We start from the raw sequence: 23,570 nt of genomic DNA on the forward strand, positions 1-23,570 counted from the left end.
ATGATCCTGATGCGTACCTCTCTTGGGAGATTGCTGTTGACCAAAAATTTGCATGCCATAAGTTTCCTGAGAACACTAGAGTTAGAGCTGCTACGAGTGAGTTCACCGATTTTGCTTCGGTTTGGTGGATAGAACATGGCAAGAAAAATCCTAATAACATGCCACAAACTTGGGATGCTTTGAAACGGGTCATGCGGGCTAGATTTGTTCCTTCTTACTATGCACGTGACTTGCTGAATAGGTTGCAACAATTGAGACAGGGTGCAAAAAGTGTAGAGGAATATTATCAGGAGTTACAAATGGGCTTGCTTCGTTGTAATTTAGAGGAAACTGAGGACGCTGCCATGGCTAGATTTTTGGGTGGGTTAAACCGCGAGATCTATGACATCGTAGACTATAAAGATTACACTAATATGACCCGATTGTTTCATCTTGCTTGTAAGGCTGAAAGGGAAGTGCAGGGACGACGTGCTAGTGCCAAGGCTAATTTTTCTGCAGGTAAAACTTCATCATGGCAGACACGCACCACTCCTCCGGCCGGCCGTACTGCTTCTCCGTCTTCCACACCCACAACCAGTCGAGCAGCACCTCCTCCATCTAGTGACAAGTCAGCGACAAAGGCTGCTCAGCCAGCACCGAGTGCTTCTTCAATGGCATCCACAGGCCGAATGAGAGATGTTCAGTGCCACCGTTGCAAGGGCTTTGGGCATGTGCAGCGTGACTGCCCTAGCAAGCGAGTTTTGGTAGTCAAAAACGATGGTGAGTACTCCTCTGCTAGTGATTTCGATGATGATACACTTGCTTTGCTTGCGGCTGACCATGCAGATAATGAGCCACCGGAAGAGCACATTGGAGCTGCATTTGCGGATTACTATGAGAGCCTCATTGTGCAGCGTGTCCTTAGCGCACAAATGGAGAAGGCGGAGCAAAATCAGCGACACACGTTGTTCCAAACAAAGTGTGTCGTCAAAGAGCGTTGTTGCCGCATGATCATTGATGGAGGTAGCTGCAACAACTTGGCTAGCAGCGAGATGGTGGAGAAGCTCGCACTTAGCACCAAACCGCACCCACATCCATACTACATCCAATGGCTGAACAACAGTGGTAAGGCGAAGGTAACAAAACTGGTGCACATTAATTTTGCAATTGGAAATTACCATGATGTTGTTGAATGTGATGTTGTGCCCATGCAAGCATGTAATATTCTGCTAGGTAGACCATGGCAATTTGATAGGGATTCTATGCATCATGGTAGGTCAAACCAGTACTCTTTTCTGTACCATGATAAGAAAATTGTGTTGCATCCCATGTCTCCTGAAGATATTTTGCGTGATGATGTTGCTAAGGCTGCCAAATCCAAATGTGAGAGTGATAAAAAAGCCCAATCTGATGGCAAGACACCTGAGACAATCAATTTGAAACCCAAATGCTTACTTGCTACTAAATATGATATTAATGAGTTGATTGCATCACCTTCAGTTGCCTATGCTTTGGTATGCAAAGATGCTTTGATTTCACTTCACGATATGCAGCATTCTTTGCCCCCTGCTGTTGCTAACATTTTGCAGGAGTACTCTGATGTGTTTCCCAAGGAAGTGCCACCGGGGCTGCCACCGGTGCGCGGCATTGAGCATCAAATCGACTTGATCCCAGGTGCTTCCCTACCGAACCGTGCGCCATACCGAACCAACCCTGAGGAAACCAAGGAGATTCAGCGTCAAGTTCATGAGTTGCTTGATAAAGGGTATGTACGCGAGTCTCTTAGTCCATGTGCGGTTCCGGTAATTTTGGTACCAAAGAAAGATGGTTCATGGCGTATGTGTGTTGATTGTAGAGCTATTAATAACATTACCATTCGATATCGTCATCCTATTCCTAGGTTAGATGATATGCTTGATGAATTGAGTGGCTCTATTGTGTTCTCCAAAGTTGATTTGCGTAGTGGTTACCACCAGATTCGTATGAAGTTGGGTGATGAATGGAAAACAGCATTTAAAACGAAGTTTGGGTTGTATGAGTGGTTAGTGATGCCTTTTGGTTTAACTAATGCACCCAGCACTTTCATGAGGTTGATGAATGAGGTTTTGCGTCCTTTCATTGGAAAATTTGTGGTGGTCTACTTTGATGATATCTTGATTTACAGCAAGTCTATGGGTGAACATTTTAATCATTTACGTGCTGTTTTTAATGCTCTTCGTGATGCACGTTTATTTGGTAACCTTGAGAAGTGCACCTTTTGCACAGATCGAGTTTCTTTTCTTGGCTATGTTGTAACTCCGCAGGGGATTGAGGTTGATCAAGCCAAGGTTGAGGCAATTCAGAGTTGGCCGACTCCTAAAACGGTCTCACAAGTGCGGAGCTTTCTAGGACTCGCGGGGTTCTATCGCCGCTTTGTGCAGGATTTCAGCACCATTGCTGCACCATTGAATGCGCTTACAAAGAAGGGAGTGCCTTTCACTTGGGGCACATCACAAGAGAACGCCTTCCACATGTTGAAAGATAAGTTGACCCATGCACCTCTTCTCCAACTTCCCGATTTTAATAAGACTTTTGAACTTGAATGTGATGCTAGTGGGATTGGATTGGGTGGTGTTTTGCTACAAGAAGGAAAACCTGTTGCATATTTTAGTGAAAAGTTGAGTGGGCCTGTTCTGAATTATTCTACTTATGATAAGGAATTGTATGCTCTTGTGCGAACTTTAGAAACATGGCAGCATTATTTGTGGCCCAAGGAATTTGTCATACATTCTGATCATGAGTCTTTGAAGCATATTCGTAGTCAAGGGAAACTGAACCGTAGACATGCTAAATGGGTTGAATTTATTGAATCTTTTCCTTATGTTATCAAACACAAGAAAGGGAAGGAGAACATCATTGCTGATGCTTTGTCTAGGAGATACACTTTGTTGACACAACTTGACTACAAGATTTTTGGCCTGGAAACAATCAAAGACCAATATGCGCATGATGCTGATTTTAATGATGTGTTGCTGCATTGTAAGGATGGCAGAACATGGAACAAATTCGTCATCAATGATGGGTTTGTTTTCAGAGCTAACAAGCTATGCATTCCAGCTAGCTCCGTTCGCTTGTTGTTGTTGCAGGAAGCGCATGGAGGCGGTTTGATGGGCCATTTTGGTGCCAAGAAGACACATGACATCCTTGCTAGTCATTTCTTTTGGCCACAGATGCGAAGAGATGCTGGCAGGTTCGTTGCTCGCTGCGCTACATGTCAAAAGGCTAAGTCACGCTTACATCCACATGGTTTGTATATGCCTCTTCCTGTTCCTACTATTCCTTGGGAAGATATTTCAATGGATTTTGTGTTAGGATTGCCTAGGACCAAGAGGGGGCGTGATAGCATTTTTGTGGTTGTGGATAGATTTTCTAAAATGGCACATTTCATACCATGTCATAAAACTGATGATGCTTCTCATATCGCTGATTTGTTCTTTCGAGAAATTGTTCGCTTGCATGGTGTGCCAAACACAATTGTTTCTGATCGTGACACAAAATTTCTTAGCCATTTTTGGAGAACTTTATGGGCTAAATTGGGGACTAAACTTTTGTTCTCTACTACTTGTCATCCCCAAACGGATGGACAAACTGAAGTGGTGAATAGAACCTTGTCTACTATGCTTAGGGCTGTTTTGAAGAGAAATATCAAGATGTGGGAAGAATGCTTGCCTCATATTGAATTTGCTTATAATCGTTCCTTGCATTCTACTACAAAAATGTGCCCATTTCAGATTGTGTATGGTTTGTTGCCTCGTGCTCCAATTGATTTGATGCCTTTACCATCTTCTGAAAAACTGAATTTTGATGCTAAGCAACGTGCTGAGTTGATGTTAAAACTGCATGAGACAACTAAAGAAAACATAGAGCGCATGAATGCTAAGTATAAGTTTGCTGGTGACAAAGGTAGAAGGGAATTGAATTTTGAACCTGGAGATTTGGTTTGGTTGCATTTGCGAAAAGAACGATTTCCTGATTTGAGAAAGTCTAAATTGATGCCTAGAGCTGATGGACCATTTAAAGTGTTAGCAAAGATTAATGAGAATGCATATAAGCTTGATTTGCCTGCAGATTTCGGGGTTAGTCCCACATTTAACGTTGCAGATTTGAAGCCGTATTTGGGAGAAGAAGATGAGCTTGAGTCGAGGACGACTCAAATGCAAGAAGGGGAGGATGATGAGGACATCAACACCGTCGATACATCCACGTCCCCCCATGTACAGCATGATGGTCCTATTACCCGCGCTCGTGCACGTCAACTAAATTATCAGGTGAGTTCTTTCTTGAGTTCATATTCCTCGTCTTTATACCCCGGAGACGCGTGCACTCGTGTTTTACTCAGGAACGATGGAGAGGATCCAAAGGGAAGAGGATTCGCGCGGGGTGGATTCGGACTGCAGGGCAGCGCCAACTTCTGACGGCCGCCACGACTTCATGTGAACTCCGATTTGGGCGTGCAAGTACTTCATGGAAAGCTTATCAAGTCTACTTTCAAATGGATCCAGCCACATGTCCATATCTCTTCTGGAGCGGCCGCAATTGTCATTTTACTCCCGACTGTTTTCTGTCCATGGTGCTGCGTCACCTCTTTTGGCCCAATGGGCTGTGTATCCAAGTTGGGCCCATTAGGGGCGCGTCCTAGGGTTGGAGCACGACCCTATGGTCGTTCTTCCCCTCTTCTTATACCTCTAGTCGCCGCCAAGAACAGGCGGGTTTTGATGATAGAGATAGCTACTTGCTACCGGCTCGCAGCGCGCGTGTTGGCTAAACCGCCCGTCTGCCTGTAATCGGAACCCCACCATATTGTGTTTGATAGCGAAACTTTCATCTTTATCTAGCAATTTCAGTGCTTGTCCTACTTGTTCTTGCTTGTTCTTCGATTGCTTGCAGGACGAGTGCCCTCGTGGCCGGGTTGACACGCACCACAAGTTCGCGGCGACCATAGGAGACGGTGTATCGGTTGCTAAGGCGCAGCGTCTTTGGACGGTTGTAGTCGGGCCGTGAACGTCGTCTTCATCCAATCGAGTTATCCCTTACCTCTCATCGAAAGATCGGGCCACAAACCCTAGCGGGTTCGCATCAAAGATGGTGTCTTCTCCTTTACAGGTTATCACCTTAGTTACCCGGTGGCTACGTACATGGGCTATCCTCCACCAACCAGGACTGCGGGATACTATTATGGTGGTATCTCGACGTTTGGACCAGGTTGCACAGGAGTTTTTTACCCAGGTGCATGGGTGGCGGTCTAGTCTACGGATTGATAGCCACTAAGATATACAGCGGTATCTCGACAGTTGGACCAGTTGGCACAGGTGTTTTTTAGCCAGGAGCATGGGTGGCGGTGGTCTAGCCTACGGATTGATAGCCACTAGATATATGTTTCTGTCAAACTTTTGTGCTTGGGAGATGTTATAGTTGTTTCTTTCTTCTTTTTTGGCTGTGTGCATTTTATGCAGAGGCTGGGGGTGACTCAGTTTGATTGTATCACCTTGATGTAATTAACTGAGTTTAAATAAAGCTTCCATTATCTAAAAAAGGAAACTACCACTCTGTCATCCATGCTAAATCTTTCTGCGTAGAGGGTGGTGTCCTCTAAGCGCTTAAGGATTAACCTACGGAGGGAAAGCAGCATCCCTCTAGACACAACATCGTGACGGTGAATCCAAAGACCCCAAAAACATGGGAGATAGAAGACCTGAAAGTGTTTACAGTGAATACTCGCTGGTGGCCGAAGAATGGCTATTTCAGTCATGCTTGTAATCAACGGGAGAAACTGAATTTTCTGCTAAAAGGAGGAAGCAAAGGGGCAGCTGATGCAGATGTGAAAAGCCATCTCTTCATTAGAGGAATGTTGACTGTCGTTATAGACCAATTTCGACCATCAATATAACTAAAATAAAGGAGAATTAGCTATGCTTGCAATGCATATTTATTTTACAATAATCTATTTCCACTTGTACTTGGAATTTATTTGAGTGCAGGAATTGAGCAAATAAAATAAAGAGAAAATGAGAAAACCATACTCCTAAGCAAGCTTATGGATAAGATGGGCCCACATGTCAGGTGTACCCATCCCGGAAACCGTCGTAACTGTCACAACCGTCATAGGGACCCACCTGTCAGTGACCCAGGGGAGTTTGGAGGCCTACTAGGCCGGCCCAGTTTGGCCCTCCATGTAGACACTCCAGATTACTTTCCAATGGCGGTTGAGGGGCAGAATGGACAATTCACATAGCTACAACCGTCATAACTACCCTATAAAAGGAGGAGCTCATTTCACTCTCTCAACACACTCAGGCAAGCTCAAGATATCTTTTCTACACTTTAGTTTAGTATTCTAGTGCTAAGTGGAGCAGAATAGAATAGCTCTCAGAGTCCTCGGAGTCTTTGAAGGAATTTTGGTATGGCTTTAATAGTTTTCCTCTTTCTTTTGTAAGACTTTCAGAATTAATGAAATACTATTCTTTATATACTTCCGATACTTTAGTATATGTGAGTATCGTCTTTACTTTATATATGCATCAGTACAGTCGTATAGTTAGCCTACCAAAGAGGTGCAATGGTGTGGGTTTAATATCCGATTACTCGGTTGCTCAATGTCATCTCGAGGGATGTAGAGTAGTATTTAATAATGTAGACGTGGTGTCTAGATTATATTAAGTATCATTATCTGGGTATAAAAGCTACGGGTTAGTCGAGGTGTGCCGCTGATGGTGACAGCTCAGTACGGGTATTCCTCCACGATAGTATATATTCCTAAGAAACCTTCTTGGGGAGGGTTGTCCTTCATATTTAGCCCCGGTTGGACGGCTATGACAGGTTATCGTAAGAAACTCGGCAACCCGGGGTGGTCTCTCGAAGCACCAGGAGGGCACTGTTAGGGAGTATTGGCTATATGGTTGTATTCTAGCAGGTGTAAACTAAAGTTGAGTGTATATTAGAATTATATAAATTGATTGTTTTTCTATTTCTTCTTCCATTTAGTTTAGGAATGATTAAATGAGATACATGTTGTGCTTTGCTTCGTGTTACTCTACCCATATAAATATCTTAACCCCTGCTTAGACTTTGATTATACAAGTAGCATGAATACATTATTAGCATAGTTCTCTCTTACAATCTTCCCTTGGGATTAAATGAATACGATACCTTGGAATATTTCTGAGTAAAATGCTATAATGATATATCCGTGCGCTTGCGGATTCTTTCTCTAAACCATATATATACTAGGACCATTTTTAGCGTCATTGCTAGGAATTTATATTTCTAGTAATATCGTTAAGAAATACCAACAAAGAACACAAGTCATATGTGGGAGATTGAACAATGTTTTTCTTATTGAGATTTACTTTGGTGGGAAGACGCTCCTTTGCTAGCAGCTAGGCAAAAAACTGAATTTTTGGTGGAGCACGGTTTCTCCAGATAAATACCCAGTTTGGGCATTCTGTCCTGGAGGATTGAGAGTCTGCATAGATCTATCTTGAGTTGAGAATACTCCCCTGTGCTCCCCCCGGGTGCTTCGAATGTCTGGTTCATCTGACAGTATTACATGTGTTAAACCAGTCCTGAATTGTAGGAGTTGATTATTGGCTGCCGTGGACAGTCTCAACACAGAATGTTCAGCTAAGTCAGCAGAGAGAACTTTAGCAACCGTAGCATTTTTGTCAAGAGTATGAGAGAAAAGCACCAGGAATTTCTTCACCGGGATGTAGTCAGCATCCCAAGAGTCAAGCCAGAAAGAGGTGCGATGCCCATTTCCAATCTGAACTGCAGTTAGTGATTGAACTTTTGGGATTAAGGCCACCAAAGAGTCCCAATGAGTGCCCATTGATCTATCATAGAACAAGGAATCGTTCCCAAATTCCTTCCAAATCCAGTTAGCCCATGAAGATTGAGAAGAGAAGAGATGATGTAGTCATTTGATTAGTAAAGCTTCATTCTGAGATTGCATATTCTTGGTTCTGAGGTCTCCTTTCTTTTTTGGGACACAGACATCCTTCCAGGCTACCAAACAAGAAGAACCACTACAAGAATTCTCCCCTGACCACACAGGAACGCATGTCTAGTTTTGTCAAAGAGTACAATAATTCCTTTTGGAAGAAATATTGATTCTGAATTTACCAGAATCAATATTTCTGCGTATGAACGAAGCGATCTTACCATCATGCTAGGTGTTTGTTTGCTTTGTCAATCATTGGCTGGATATCTTTAATCTTTAGCTTCACATGAGACAGGGGTAAACCTAGGTACGAGACTGGGAAAGAGTCTACCTGGCATTGGAGAATAGCAGCAAGTTCGCACTTCAGTTCTTCAGAAGTGTGCATTGTCACCAATGTGCTTTTGTTGTAATTTATCATTAAGCCTGATGCTGAAGCAAAAGTTTCTAAGCATTGCTTGAGGGCGTAGATATCTTCTTTGTCAGTCGTGCAAATGAGAATGGTGTCATCGGTATACTGCAAAGTGGTGCAAGAATTCGAAGGGTATAGACGGTGTCTAATTGCAGGGCAGTTCTGAATAAGTTTTTGCAGGATATCAGTCACAAAGATGAAAATGTAAGGTGATAAAGGGTCACCTTGTCTAACTCCCCTCTTTAAATCAATCCAATGTCCAGGGATCCCATTAATTATTACTATTGATTTTGATATTTGGAGGAGATTTTACAAATTGAATCCATTTTGCCGGGAAGTCTCTAGCAGCAATTACATACTCAAGACAGCTCCATGCCACCGAGCCGAAAGCTTTTGCAAAATCAAGTTTGATCACTGCAGTGGCATGTCTTCTTTTATAACAGCATTGAATCAGCTCTGTTGCATATAGGAAGTTCTGTGAAATGCTTCTGCCCTTCAAGAATCCAGTTTGATCTAAATCAATCAAATTAGGGAGAAGTGTAAGAAGGCAATTTGCAAGCAGTTTTGCTGCAATTTTCACTAAACAATTTTGAAGAGAGATTGGCCTGTAACCATCAGGAGTTGTCTTTCCAAGTTTGGGAACAAGGACTATACAAGCTCTGTTAATTCTCCCTAAATAGCACCTTTCTTCGAAGAAGCTGTTCATCATTCTCATCACTACTTGGCTAACTGTAGCCCAAGCTGATTTGTAGAAGCTCGGTCCAAAATCATCTGGACCTGGTGTACTCTTCCAGTCCATTTGTATAAGTGCATATACGACTTCTTGCATGGAGAAAGGTTGTACTAACAAATCTTGGCTTTGCTGGTGCACTGAACCTGAGTAGAGGTGGAACAGGTCGAAATCCCCATAATAGACTTATAAAAGTTATACATAATTTGAGCCTTGGACTCGTGATCTGTGATCTCTATATTTTGCATTTTCAAGGATCTGATGAATGTGTCAGTGATATGCCCTAGAGGCAATCATAGAGATGATTGTATCACATACTATGTTTATATATTTATCCGACATTGTTCCTTGAAATAGATAACTCCTTATTGGTTAATGAATATGTGATTCTTTCATGAGACTCTTTATGTTGTTTGTTACTATTTCTAAAAGATCCCTGATCAAATATCATATGTGGAACAAATATGTTTATATGATCAGCACATGTATTAATTGATTATCATGTCTCATGGATCATGGTATAGAGATACCAAATTAATAATGTGGACACATGTTAGTGAACATGTTGTTGGATAGACCCAACATGAGACACTGCAAGAGCCATATGTGTTGTGTCATTAGTGATCTCATTGAGTGTTGGTGTTGAAACCTTAGACCTGAGATTATCATGGTTCTCAACATGTGTAGTAGCTTAATTAGGGACTGCTAAACGCTACTCCGTAAATGGGTAGTTATAAAAGTAGTTTTCGGGTATGCTATGAAACATGTAGTGGGATATGAATAATCAAGATGAGATTTGCCCCTCCTTTGGAGAGATATCTCTGGGCCCCTCGATGTTGTAGATTATGGAAGTGCATGGCCATGCCAAAGGTGATTGAGGAGTCAATCACAAGTTATATAATCTATCAACAGGTTCGAGTGAATGATTGAGCTATTAGAGGATGGCACATATCTAGCCTTGAGCTTAATCGATATCGTGAGGCAAAGGGGTTCATACAAGTATACATTAGAGGTTCAGCCGATATGATATTTATGTATGCCCGGTGGGTCAATACGTTCTGCTAGGGGCCGCTGTTGACGCGTGGACCGAAAAGGAGTTTTCGAGTTACAGCCGAGTATATATGAACCTACAGGGTCGCACGCTTAATGTGCCGGAATAAGGGGATTGGATAGAGATCCAATATGAGCTTAATTCGGAATAAGATCTGAATAGGAGTCCTACGGGCCTTGGAGGCCTGAGTGATGGATCCTATATATTCGTGAAGGGTGTAACCGGCGGAGGCATTGCATCACGTGAGAAACCCTAGCCGTCACTTCCCTCCCCGAGCAAAACCCTAGCCCCGTCACTTCCGTCCCTATACGTGTGGATACTGGTAGAGGCGCCGCTGGTTTGTGGTGCTGATCGGCGTGGGAGTACAACGAGGAGAACGCACGAGGAGGAGAAGGTCAAGCCAGTGCGATCGACTACTTCCTCTACATCGACGCGCGGTACTTCGCGAGAGTTCCTTCGACTTCTCAACGTCTTCTTCCGCTGCACAGCGCGTCGAGTGGTAACGATCTATGATCTAATACTTGCATGGTTCCTGGTGTCGGCACCCGGGGATGGAATTCCCGAATACCTGGAGTGTACACCGTATTAGTCCCATGATCAGTGGCTAGTACACGCATCCACAACCTTGTCATTACATCCATACAATATACACAAAAATAGATAACATGGTTCACATAACTTAGCGAGTGCACAAGTCATACAACATAGATAGGGCCGACCGGCCAAATGAAAGAGTTTAATCGCAGCGGAATAAGAGTAGCAAAATATATATGTTCTTCGGTATGCCCATCTACCAAACCACCACAGGCAACCGACTTGGAATCACCCTAGAAAGAACCATCCTCGAAACCTCCGGTACCCGGTGCAAAGTACTCATCACTAGGCATCTCATTTCCTACATCAATGTCTAAAAACAACAAGAGGTGGGTCAATACAAACGTATTGGCAAGTCCTACCCAAACCTTGGGAAGCCTATGTCTATTGCAAGCTGAGATCAAATGAGGCTATGTTTGTGGACTAAATTTCAGCATAAAGCAAATTTTGATTCACAATAGTAAGTAGCAATAGATTGCAACAAAATTTGTAAAGCAATAAGTAAACAATAGTAGTAGTAACATAAGCATCATATTAATATCATCCTTGTGCCTTCCATGGCAGCAAGTAACCATTTTACTTTCAGCCCACACCATGCAAAGTCATCACCAATTTCCCACCATGCCAATTTCACAAAACATTTATTAAACCACCAACACTATACTTGTATCATTTCACCAAGTCGCTCGTGACCGTGAGCACGGCTAATCGATTAGTTCAACACCCTGCAGAGGCTGTGCACCGTATCCACATGACACAAACTAGAAACCATGTAAACCATGTCACGCGATACCAAATGGTACCCGATTTGCTAGCATATGACGAAGTTACTACATTACTCAAGCCTAACCTTCCATGAGCACGGCAAGTGTATACCCACACTAGGAGCAACCCTAGTGCCGCTAGTCCAGGGGGCCCTCGCTGTACTAGCGCCGTGAAGCGAACCATCCGTTCCCTCAACGAGGTACTTAACCGTTATATTGGATACGCTTAGACGCCTAGGCACAATCCGCACTAGGTAGCTCCTATAAACCATCATTCCGACTAGTCCATACTACTACGGCCTCCCAATGCAAGGTTAGACATTAAGCAACTTCATAACTAAGGTTACCCCATAAATAACACATGTGGTTGCACTGTAAATCTTAGTTGGTGACACATAGCTCGGTCCTTAATCGACTCGGGCGAACACTCCCCCTATCGGTATGCAACTATCACCATATGCACACCACTTGCCGCCCAAGTCTAAAATCATCACTTTTCAGTTTTCAACTTCACAAATAACAGAGGCAACACCCCTGTCCATTGTTTTCAAATAGCCCAAATTTTGAAGAGTGAATGATCCATCATTTGTAACATGCGAAACACTAAGCATGGCTAAGCAATAGCTATATTAGTAGCGCGAATATACCCAAATTGGTACTTGGACAGTACCTCAGCCCATCCTAGATGTATCAACAGTAAGGTAATCAATAATCAAGGAGGATAAGTGCAGCAAATAGGAGTTGCTCTACCGAAATCCCACATTTTGCAATGTCGCGAGAAATTTATAAACAATATAGCATTTGCAAAAATATAGGATTCAATATGTTCGAAGGAGGAATTGAATAAGACTTGCCTTACTCCTCACAAGTCTCAGGTTCCTGCTCACACTCCTCTACGGCTGCAACTTCGTTGTCTATTCAAATTTAAACGAAATTCGAATGAACACCAAATAAACACCAAAAATTAAAAATGCTCAAATATGCATGATTCTGGTACAGAAGATAGAGGATGATTTTAGAGGAATTTAGGTGAAAGAATCATTTAAATCTGAGTTCGTATGCCTTAGATATAAGCTTCCAAAGGTTAAAATCCTGAAATTGAAAAACATACTATTTGACATTGTAAATTCGAATTTTGCTGTACATCTGCATGATATTTGTGCAATATTTGCTCTAACCATTTTAAAGACAATAACATGGGGATCACACTGAAATTTGGTTCGTTCAAATCGGAGTTAAAATGAATTCCCTGTGATTTTTCAAAGTCTCAGCATCTTACAGGGTAAAAATAAATCACAGAAATCATTTTTTTTGCCTATTTACAGTACGGAGAGGGCTCAGGGTCCACATGTCATTTTTTGCCTATTTTGTTTTAGTCTCTCATCTGAGAACTAGGATTTCTAGAAATTATGCATAGGTCATGAACCTATTTATCCATGAGTGATACTTCTGCAGTTTGGACCCTAAGTTTCTTGCTATTTATGTACCAAAGTCCTTCTTCTTCCTCCAGAACTAACGATGGACAGGGAGAGGGATGGCAGTTCGTGATGGCTGCGGCCATGGCGCTATGGAGGGCGGCGTCTCTATTAGGGGTAAGGAGATGGTCTAGGGACTACTTTGAAGCTTACCCTGTGGTTAGTTGGGGATGAAGCGACGTGGAGAGTTCCGGCGACGGTGTTCTGCTCCGGTGGCACGTGGCGTTAGCGGCGGGGCTTCTCCGACGATGGAACCTGTGGAAAGATGAGGGGGAAAGTCTTATGGTGGTCCTAGGAGTATGGTGGCGTGAGGGCTTGAGCTATAGCTCACCGAGGCAGCAGATCGATGGCGAGGGCGGCGGCGGCGGTGTTCTGGCCGACGCGAAGGACGTCGAAGAGGCGGCGTTGCCCGTCGGTGTTTCGTCTGTGGACAAGGGTAAAATGGATTCAGTGAGGGATGCTAAGAAAGATGACGCGAACGGTTTCTCTTGAGGCTCACCAGAGGGAAGTCGGTAGCGTCGTGGGCTCGTCGGCGCCGACGCGGGCGCTCATGTTCCGGCTATCCCAAGGGACTTCCTTCCCTGGGTTTGCTTGGAACGTGAAGAGGCGAGCTAGGAGAGAGTTTTGGCGCAAGGGTAGGCTTAAATGTGGAGTTTGGACGCGGTGCTCGTGAGCTCGGTCTATTGCCTTGTCACTGTCTCTCCTTTCTCGAGCAGCGTGGCGATGGAACGGGACGGCTGGACGTGTCAGGAGCTTTGCTTCCTGTCCATAAAGAGTAATGGAGGAGGAGATTTGGTCGGGGCGCGGAGATTTGGCTGGAACGACTTCGTCTACTCTCAATGGAGGCGTACTCACGCGACGATTAGGGAGAATGGTGCGAGGTGGACGATGGGTACGGAGACACGGTGTCTAGGCCCACCTACAGCGACGTCTAACGGCTAGGCTTCGCAGAGAAGGCTTGGCTTGGCGTGGTGGAAAGCTGAGTGGTGTTGTTCTCCACTCCAAAAGAAGACGCATGCCACGTGTTCGACGAAATGCCTACAACGACAGGGAGAGAGGAAGAGAACGTGGGAAGGCTGGGTGGTGACCTGGGCTTTCCTACTGGCTAGCTAGCGGAGCCAAGGAAGGCTGGACCCAGCGGAAGTGAAATAGGGTAGGGTGAGTGAAGGTCAAGTTGAATTTTCTCAAATTTAAATCACATGTTCACATTGTCTCTTTGACCAGCCATTTCGAGTGGCTTACTCTGAGGTGAAATTTTTGGCAAAAATACTGTGAGTAGAGGAGGTCATGACGATCTATATGGTAGAAAAGCAAGGGCAGAGGAGTTATGGTTTTACTGTGGTAGATTTTGAAAGAGGACTAAGTGATATGTTTTAATTCCAGTTTTTGACTGGTTTGACTAAATAATTTGAGGTACCAAATGAGCTGATAAAATAATGCCAATTTAATTGAGTGTGTTCCATAATGTATACTAATTTTTTGAATTTTTCCAGGATTTTTGCACACACAAATTAATTATTAAAATTATTCCAAGCTAGTTTTAATGCATATGAATGAAATGACGGATGCATGAAAAATCCAAAAACGAGCAAAATAATCTCAAAAGACAGAGGGAACCCCATTTCACTGATTATAATATGTATTCAAGGTTTTACAATTTTTGGGTCCATTACACCTGGTTTATGCGAAAGAAAATTTTGATTTATGCTATCGTAGCCTACGCGTATCCCAACAGTGGTATCAGAGCCGCCTTGTATAATTTATGATCTAGATCATTGCATATAATTGATATGCGGATGTAGTAGATGAGATCTATTATGTTGTATATGAGTTCTTAGGTGATCGGAACATGAGATGAACCGATAGCCGCATGGGTTGATGAGATCAATCGTATGTGTGTTGGTGACTTCACTGGAATGTCTAGCACTCACCAAGGCCGAGCGCGATTGTGTTCATCGGATAGTCCGATGTCCACTGGAATCGCACGCCAATGAGAAAAACGAGCCAATGAAAAGCGGGACCGCTGTGTGCGTTGCCCCTTAGATTTCGCTTGGGGTTTTTATATCTATCTTACTTTATTGTTGTTGTATATTTGATATGACATGGTAGGATAGATTCCCTCAGAAAATTTAAGTGTAATTCATGCTCTTCCAATAATTGCACCTATTACGGTTGTGATCATAAGTGATGGGTTTGCCATAGCAAAGTGTCACTTTTTATCATGATAAAATAAGATAGATGTCGGACATCTATATGCAGAGATTATTGGTTTACTTCACAAGGTTATCAAAACAGTTTTGGACCTTGGGGCATAGGTTGGGTTGGACATGGAGATGTCACCCCAACAGCACAAGAGTCACATATGATGTGATTAGCAAGGTGTTGCTTACCTACTTTGATAGTTGTCTAGCTATGATGCCAAAGCTCACTAGACAGTAATAAAATGAAGATCTTGACTCACTATGTTACTAGAGGGAATTTTGTTTCACAATACATAGTGGGAGTATCTTTTGTTAAATTGTTTAATGAAAGGTTAAATGTAAACATGGTGCTGATTTTGCATACATATATTTCTATTGTAGATCATGGCAGCTCCTGCACCATCCAATTTTAACTTGCGGTCTATTCTTGAGAAAGAGAAGTTGATTGGAACAAACTTCATGGATTGGTATCGCAACCTGAGAATTGTTCTCAGGCAAGAGCATAAAGAGTTTGTGCTTACACAGCCTTTTCCAGCTGACTTGCCCAACAATGCTCCTGCTGCTCAACGTAGGGAGCATGAAAGGCGATGCAATGAATACCTTGATATAAGCTGTCTCACGCTTGCTACTATGTCCCCTGAGCTTGAAAGGCAATATGAGGCATTGGATGCTCATAAGATAATCACAGGACTACGTAACATGTTTGAGGACCAAGCAAGAGCTGAGAGGTTTAATACCTTAAAGTCCTTGTTTGCGTACAGGCTTGCAGAAGGTAATCTAGTGAGCCCACATGTGATGAAAATGATTGGTTACATCGAGAGTCTGGATAAGCTTGGCTTTCCCCTTAGTCGAGAGTTGGCTACTGATTTGATTCCCAGTCGCTCCCTCCCAGCTTTGAGCCGTTCATAATGAATTTCAACATGAACAACCTGAACAGGACCTTGGCAGAATTGCATGGGATGCTAAAGACTGCCGAGGAAAGCATCAAGAAAAACTCCAACCATATGATGGTTATGCATAAGCGCAAGCCCAACAACAAGAAGAGTGGTCAAAAGAGAAAGCTAAACTCTGATGAGATCACGAGTACTAGGAACTCTAAGACCAAGGTTCAAAAGACAGGGCCCGCTAAGGATGCAGAGTGCTTCTTTTGAAAGGAGACAGGTCATTGGAAGAGAAACGGTAAGAAATACCTAGAGCAGCTCAAGCAGAAGCAACAGGATGGAAAGAGTTCCACCTCAGGTATTAATGTTATAGAAATTAATCTTGCTACTTCCTCTACTGATTCTTGGGTATTTGATACCAGGTCAGTTGCTCACATATGCAAATCGTTGCAGGGGCTGAAAAGAAGTAGGAGCTTAGCAAGAGGCGAAGTGGACATTCGCGTGAGCAATGGAGCAAGAGTTGCTGCTATTGCGGTCGGCACTATGCCATTATCTTTACCGCCAGGATTAGTTTTGGAGTTAAATAATTGTTATTGCATTCCAGCTTTGTGTAAGAACGTTATCTCTACTTCTTGTTTGCAAGCAGAGGGTTATGGTTTTAGATCTGTGGACAATGGTTGTTCAGTCTATTATAATGACATTTTCTATTTCCATGCACCCATGATGAATGGCTTATACATTGTGAATCTTGATGGATGTTCAGTCTATAACATTAATGCAAAAAGGCAATGTCCTAATGATTTGAATCCCACTTTTATTTGGTATTTTCGCTTGGGTCATATAAATGAGAAACGCATGGAGAAGCTTCATAGAGATGGACTTCTACACTCGTTTGATTTTGAATCATTTGAGACATGTGAATCTTGTTTACTTGGCAAAATGACAAAGGCACCTTTCATGGGTCAAAGTGAAAGGGCAAGTGAACTATTGGGACTAGTACATACTGATGTATGTGGACCAATGAGCTCAACTGCTAGAGGTGGTTTTGGGTACTTTATTACCTTAATCGATGACTTTAGTAGATATGGTTATGTCTACTTAATGAGGCATAAGTCTGAGTCCTTCGAAAAGTTCAAGGAATTTCAGAATGAGGTACAAAATCATTTGGGCAAGACAATCAAGTATCTACGATCTGATCGTGGTGGAGAGTACTTGAGTCTTGAATTTGGCAATCATCTAAAGGAGTGTGGAATTGTTCCACAACTCACTCCACCAGGAACGCCTCAGTGGAATGGGGTGTCTGAACGGAGGAATCGTACATTGTTGGACATGATGCGATCAATGATGAGTCAAACTGATCTGCCGCTAAGCTTTTGGGGTTACGCTTTAGAGACAGCTGCGTTCACACTAAACAGGGTTCCATCAAAATCAGTTGATAAGACACCATATGAGATATGGACTGGGAAGCGTCCCATTTTGTCTTTCCTAAAGATTTGGGGCTGTGAGGTCTATGTAAAACGTTTGCAATCGGACAAACTCACACCTAAATCAGATAAATGCTTCTTTGTGGGGTATCCTAAGGAAACGAAAGGATATTATTTTTATAATCGGGAAGAGGGCAAAGTGTTTGTTGCCCGACACGGTGTTTTCTTCGAAAAAGAGTTTATTTCAAGAAAGGATAGTGGGAGCATGGTGCGACTTGAAGAAATTCAGGAAACACCGGAAAACGCTTTAACGTCCACACAACCACAAGCTGAGCAAGATGTTGTTCAACAGGTTGAACAAGTTGTTGTTGAACTAGTTGTGGAAGCACCGACTTCACGAAGGTCCGAAAGGATACGGCGTACACCTGCGAGGTATGCGTTGTTAAGTACAGGACAACGTGATATATTGTTGTAAGACAACGATGAACCTACTACCTATGAGGAAGCAATGGTGGGACCAGACTCTGAGAAATGACTTGGAGCCATGAAATCTAAAATAGAATCAATGCATGTCAATCAAGTTTAGAACTTGGTTGATCCACCTGATGGTGTAAAAGCAATTGAGTGCAAATGGGTCTTTAAGAAAAAGACAGTTGTAGATGGAAATGTTCACATCTACAAGGCACGGTGGCGAAAGGTTTCAGACAAATTCAAGGTGTTGATTATGATGAAACGTTCTCGCCAGTCGCCATGCTAAAATCTATTCGGATTGTTTTAGCGATTGCTGCCTATTTCGATTATGAGATATGGCAAATGGATGTCAAAACAACTTTCCTCAATGGAAATCTCGATGAGGATGTGTACATGACACAACCCAAGGGATTTGTTGATCCACAATCAGCTAAAAAGATATGCAAATTGCAGAAATCCATTTATGGGTTGAAGCAAGCATCTCGGAGATGGAATATTCGTTTTGACGAAGTAGTCAAGGCGTTGGGCTTTGTCAAAAACGAAGAAGAGCCTTGTGTATACAAGAAGATTAGTGGGAGCGCACTGGTATTTCTAATCCTATATGTAGATGACATATTATTGATTGGTTCCTATGCTTGAATCCGTTAAGACATCGTTGAAAAATAGTTTTTCAATGAAGGACTTAGGGGAAGCGGAAAAGAGTTAGATTCGAAGAATAGAGTATGCATCGGCTGGAGTCTGCATCGGCTGAGATGGATCGGACAGAGGACAGCCGATACAGCCGATATAGCCAATTCTGTTGAAGATAGTTATAAAACTGCTTCTAGAATCAATCAACGTACTACACAGGGATTACCACGATGGAGATGAGCTATTAGATAGGCAATTGTATCTATTAATTAGGATATTTTATTTCCTTAGAGATATGTTTGGGCAAAAGTCTGCCGTAAAGACTTATGTGTATCTTAAAGTTTGTTAGAGATAAGAGTCGTGTCCGGCAAGGACATATCATGTATCTCGGGTATAAATATGACCCGAACCCAATGTAAGCAACAACACATAGTTCAATAACACTTTCTGCGCATAGCCACCCTTTTTACTTTCGTTCTATTTCGATGAGTTCTTGCTTACGGGTTGAGCTACATCGGTTTCAATCTTCAACTAGAGGTAAACTTGTCATGACGGCTTGCGTTCTTGGGATTAGTGCTTCCATCTTCATGATACTCTAATCTTGGTTATGTAATTTGTCGAGTTACCATATATACTTTATAATCTCTATTAGTTGCGCTATATATAACTCGTAGGTTTTTACTGTTAGAAAGTAGCCGATAGAGTCAGATCTCGTTATTAATCTAGATTATATCGTGTATCTACCATCTCTTAGATATTTTCATCATCTTGCCTAGATCTTATACTTATCTTTATGCTTAATGCTGCATCGGTTGAGTTCGATCTATTAAGTAATATCCCTAGTTATAATATCTAGTTTGTTTTATGATTGTCAATAGAGATAGTGTCAGAGTTTCAGCCGACCTTACCTGATTTAGCTATTTTTATCCCCGTATGCTTGATTGTTATGCTAAATCTGCCCTTTATATTAAAATCTTATTGCATTAAAGTATATTAGGCTTCTTGTTTGATATATTTTGCTTGCTTTGATATTTTAGTATAAAGTGGTATCGGAGTATTAGCCGATACATGCTAGATCTATCTGATCGGCTATGTTATAAACGCCTATATAATCATTGCTTTAATATATATTTTGACTTAAGTGATTTATACTGTCTCAACATGGCGACCGATCTATCCCAATCACTTACCTTAAACATATATCAAAGGAAAGATTATATGTTGTTAATATCTGCAGCCGATCGAGTTGATTTAGTTTTATCTTATTCATTCATTACTGCCGATCGATTCCAACATGACATCGGCTCGAGAATAAATGATATGTCATCGGCAACTAGACGATCGGCTATCGTTTATGGATTTAACCTCGTTTTCCTATCTTTTATTCTTGTTGATTGTAGGATCAAATCAACTGGCATGCTCACGAACCTAAAAGCAAGATTTTGGACATGCACAGGAGTTAAGCAGATCTTCCAGGCCAATGTGTGTTTTTCACATAACATGCTTTTGGCACACCCAGCGGGACAAGAGTTGAAAGGTTTTTTCATCATGTCAGACGGCAAGCAAGTGTAACACCCTGAAAATTCGACCAACGAAAATCAAAACTCTAAAAATATGGGCCTTCAAAAACTTTTTAAATAAATTGCATCATGCCGATTTTATTCTCCCATCTCATTGGAATTTGGTTTCGAAGTTTATAGATCGCGAATAGAGAATAATTGATTAGGAAGAAAACCTAAAATTAAACAAGCAAAATAAATAATTCAAATATAATTTGGAATAAAGATTAGGTGAGGTTGGAAATGAATAAAATATTATCGCGACCATATTAGTAACAACTGAATTCTAGCGCGATTGAATAAGAATTAATTCTAATTAATTTCAAAGAAAAAAAATTATATAAAAATAAAATACGGGTACTATTAATCTAGAGTAAATCTTTTGATTGAAATAACACAAGTATTATGTAAACGTCATTTGTGGAAAATTAGGAATTAAAGGATAGGATTTATAAAGAATAGGTTAAATTAGGCTAGCACTGTTCATTGCACTCTAGGTGCTCGACGAGGTTCCCTAGCCCTTTCCCCTCCCCTGCCGTGCGCGCCTCGCGCCCCGAGCCGTCGCCATCGCCGCCTGCCGCCGCGCCGCTGTCGCCTGCCGCGCCGTGCGCCGCTCGGCCGTCGCCATCGCGCCTCGCGCCCCGCGCCGCTGCCGCGCCGCGTGCCGTCCCGTCGCGCCGCCGTCTCGTCGCGCTACAGCGCCGCGCCATCGTCCCGTCGCCGCCTCGCGCCCCGCGCCGCGCCGCCCACCCGTCGCGTCGCCGCTACTGTCTGCCGCGCCGCGCGCCGCTCGCCCGTCGCCGTCGCGCCTCGCGCCGCGCGCCGCGCCGCCCGCCCGTCGCGTCGCCGCTGCCGTCTGCCGCGCCGCGCGCTGCTAGCCCGTCGCTATCGCCGCCTCGCGCCTCGCGCCCTGCCGCGCCGCGTCGTCGTCACGTCGCCTATCGCCATTGCACCTCGCGCCCCGCGCTGCGCCACGCGCCGCTCGCCCGTCGCCGTCGCGCCTCACGCCCCGTGCCGCGCCGCCCGCCCGTCGCGTCGCTATTAGGGCCGGCCGCCCCCTCCCCCACGCCCTATAAAACCCCGGCCCCTTCCCTTCTCCACTCCACACCCATCCCCCTCCATCTCCCCCCTCCTTCTCCACGCGCCGCCGCCTTCGTGCCGCCGCCTTTGTGCTGCCGCGCCGTCGCCTCGTAGCCGCCGTGCCGCGCCGAGTGCTGTGCCGTGCGTCGCCGCCTTGCGCCGCCGCCGCCGCCGCCGCCGGTGAGCCGCCCCCCCCCCTCGCGTCCGGCCGCCGTCGCCGCCCGGGTAGGCCGTGAGCCGAGAGAGAGAGGTGGGGAGAAGCCGAGAGAGAGAGGAAAAGAAAGGAGGAGAGAAAAAGAAAAGAAAGGAGGAGAGAAAAAAAGAAAAGAAAGAGAAGGGTGGAGAAATAGAATAAAAACAAAATAGAAATTAGAGGGAGATTAAGGAGGATTAGAAAATTTAAAATAATTAGAATTTAATTATAGATTAATTAAATGTAGGATTTGCAAAATATTACTATAATTATAGGTTATTTTTGGTAATCTCTATAAGTAATCAATTTGCGGTAGGAAATTAGATTTATTTAATGAATTAAACAATTAGGTTGAATTCTTAGGAATGTACTTCTAAATCACAAAATGATTTAGGTTAAAAGACCCAACAATTCGAATAAAGTGGTTTCGCAAACTTTGTAGTCAATATAGAAAGATCGATTCGCATTAAGTTATAATTTTAATTGAATTCTAATTGAATTCAAATCATTTCCTCGCACGTAATTTTAGAGCCCGAGGGAGTTGCGGATCCGAGCGAGGGTCAAGACCCGCAGGACTACGAGCAAGGCAAGTCATCACTATTCCTTGAACATGTTGATCCCAATTGCGAAATTATTTTATTTACAAATAAAATTGCATGCAATGATGAACATCCTACTTGTGATTATGCCATGCCTTGATTATTGTTTACCCCTTATGCCTTCGTAACCATGTTTACGTATGAGTCCCTAGTCAATTATGACAATTGCTTAGAAATGCTATTCTAGAATCATGCATACTCATATTTATCAAATGCTATATGCTTGGGCAATTACCTTTGGGAAGGTAATTGAGATGCGGCATGTGGAGACATGAGCGCCACATTGCCAGGATGTTGATAACATGATTTGTGAAAAGAGAAATAAAATTAAACAACTGTTTTCGACTGGGGCGGACGGAGGATTTGGGTGGTGTCCGGAAAAGGCTAGTGCTGTCCCCGGTCAATTAAGGACGGAGCCATGAAGTTAAGCATGAAACGACCCCCGTACAACCGCACTTCTCGTATGGGTATAGACCTAGCGGAGTAGATAGCTGAGCGGAGGCAGTATCCATGCATAGTGGTTTCTTGATGTGTGAGGCAGGGGCTCTACGGTGGGGCAGCCATTGGTAGGACCGCGAGACGAGTGTCTACAGTGGTGTCGCCATCGGTAGGACTGCCATGTGAGAATCTAAACATAATTATAACTTAATGCATATCTGAGTCTTCCCTTCCCGGGTGCGCCAGAACTCCTCTCACTGCTAGAAACTGTGTACGCCTTGAGTGCATGAGGATGCAAAGTTCATGGAGCGGGTACTGCCAATGCGAGGTTATCAAAACGCTTTGCCGTGACGCATCTCATGTGTTGGGAGGAGGCTCATGTGTTGGGCAGTTGCGGAGTGCGGGTAAAGTGTACATCCACTGCAGTGTGAGTAAACCAAATCTATTCGAATAGCCGTGCTCGCGGTTATTGAGCACCGGGACATGTATTACACTTGGCTAGACTCTAAATTCTTAACTTGTGTGGGATGGGATAGTGCATGATGATTTTTATACTGATGGAGCCACTTCCTGAGAGGAGGGAAGATGGACGTCCTCAGAAAACCATGACGACTCAATGGCGGGAAGCTATCCTTGGGATTACAATGGATGGTGGACAGAACCGTCATTGTTTAACATGAACACTAAAACTAAAATTTGGTCAGTTTATGCTAGGTCTTAGGCTTGTGAAAAGAATTACAAAACTTGCTTTGCGCAAAAGAACCATAGCCATTCCTTGAATACCCCTATCATGTGCATTGTTGCTGTGGTACTCACCCTTGCAATATATAAACTTAATCAGAGGCCGGAGATGAAGCTTCGGAGGATCCCTATGCCTATTACCAGGAGGGTGATGAAGACGATGGCGCTCAGTAGGTCTTAGTTACGGTCGTTGCCTGTGGCAATAGCGTGCCGCTGCCTTAACTCCGCTGCCTTATCTACTTCTGCTTTTGGAATGTATTCCGGACCGCTTGGTCCGGTGATCTAAGACTATGCCTGCGGGCTTATGATGTAATAATTCGCACTAGACTCTCGTGTATGTGCATTTGATATTTCAGCATGAACTCGTGTGTACCAG

Source organism: Oryza glaberrima, chromosome 2, assembly GCF_000147395.1.
Source record: "Oryza glaberrima chromosome 2, OglaRS2, whole genome shotgun sequence".
NCBI lineage: Eukaryota > Viridiplantae > Streptophyta > Magnoliopsida > Poales > Poaceae > Oryza > Oryza glaberrima.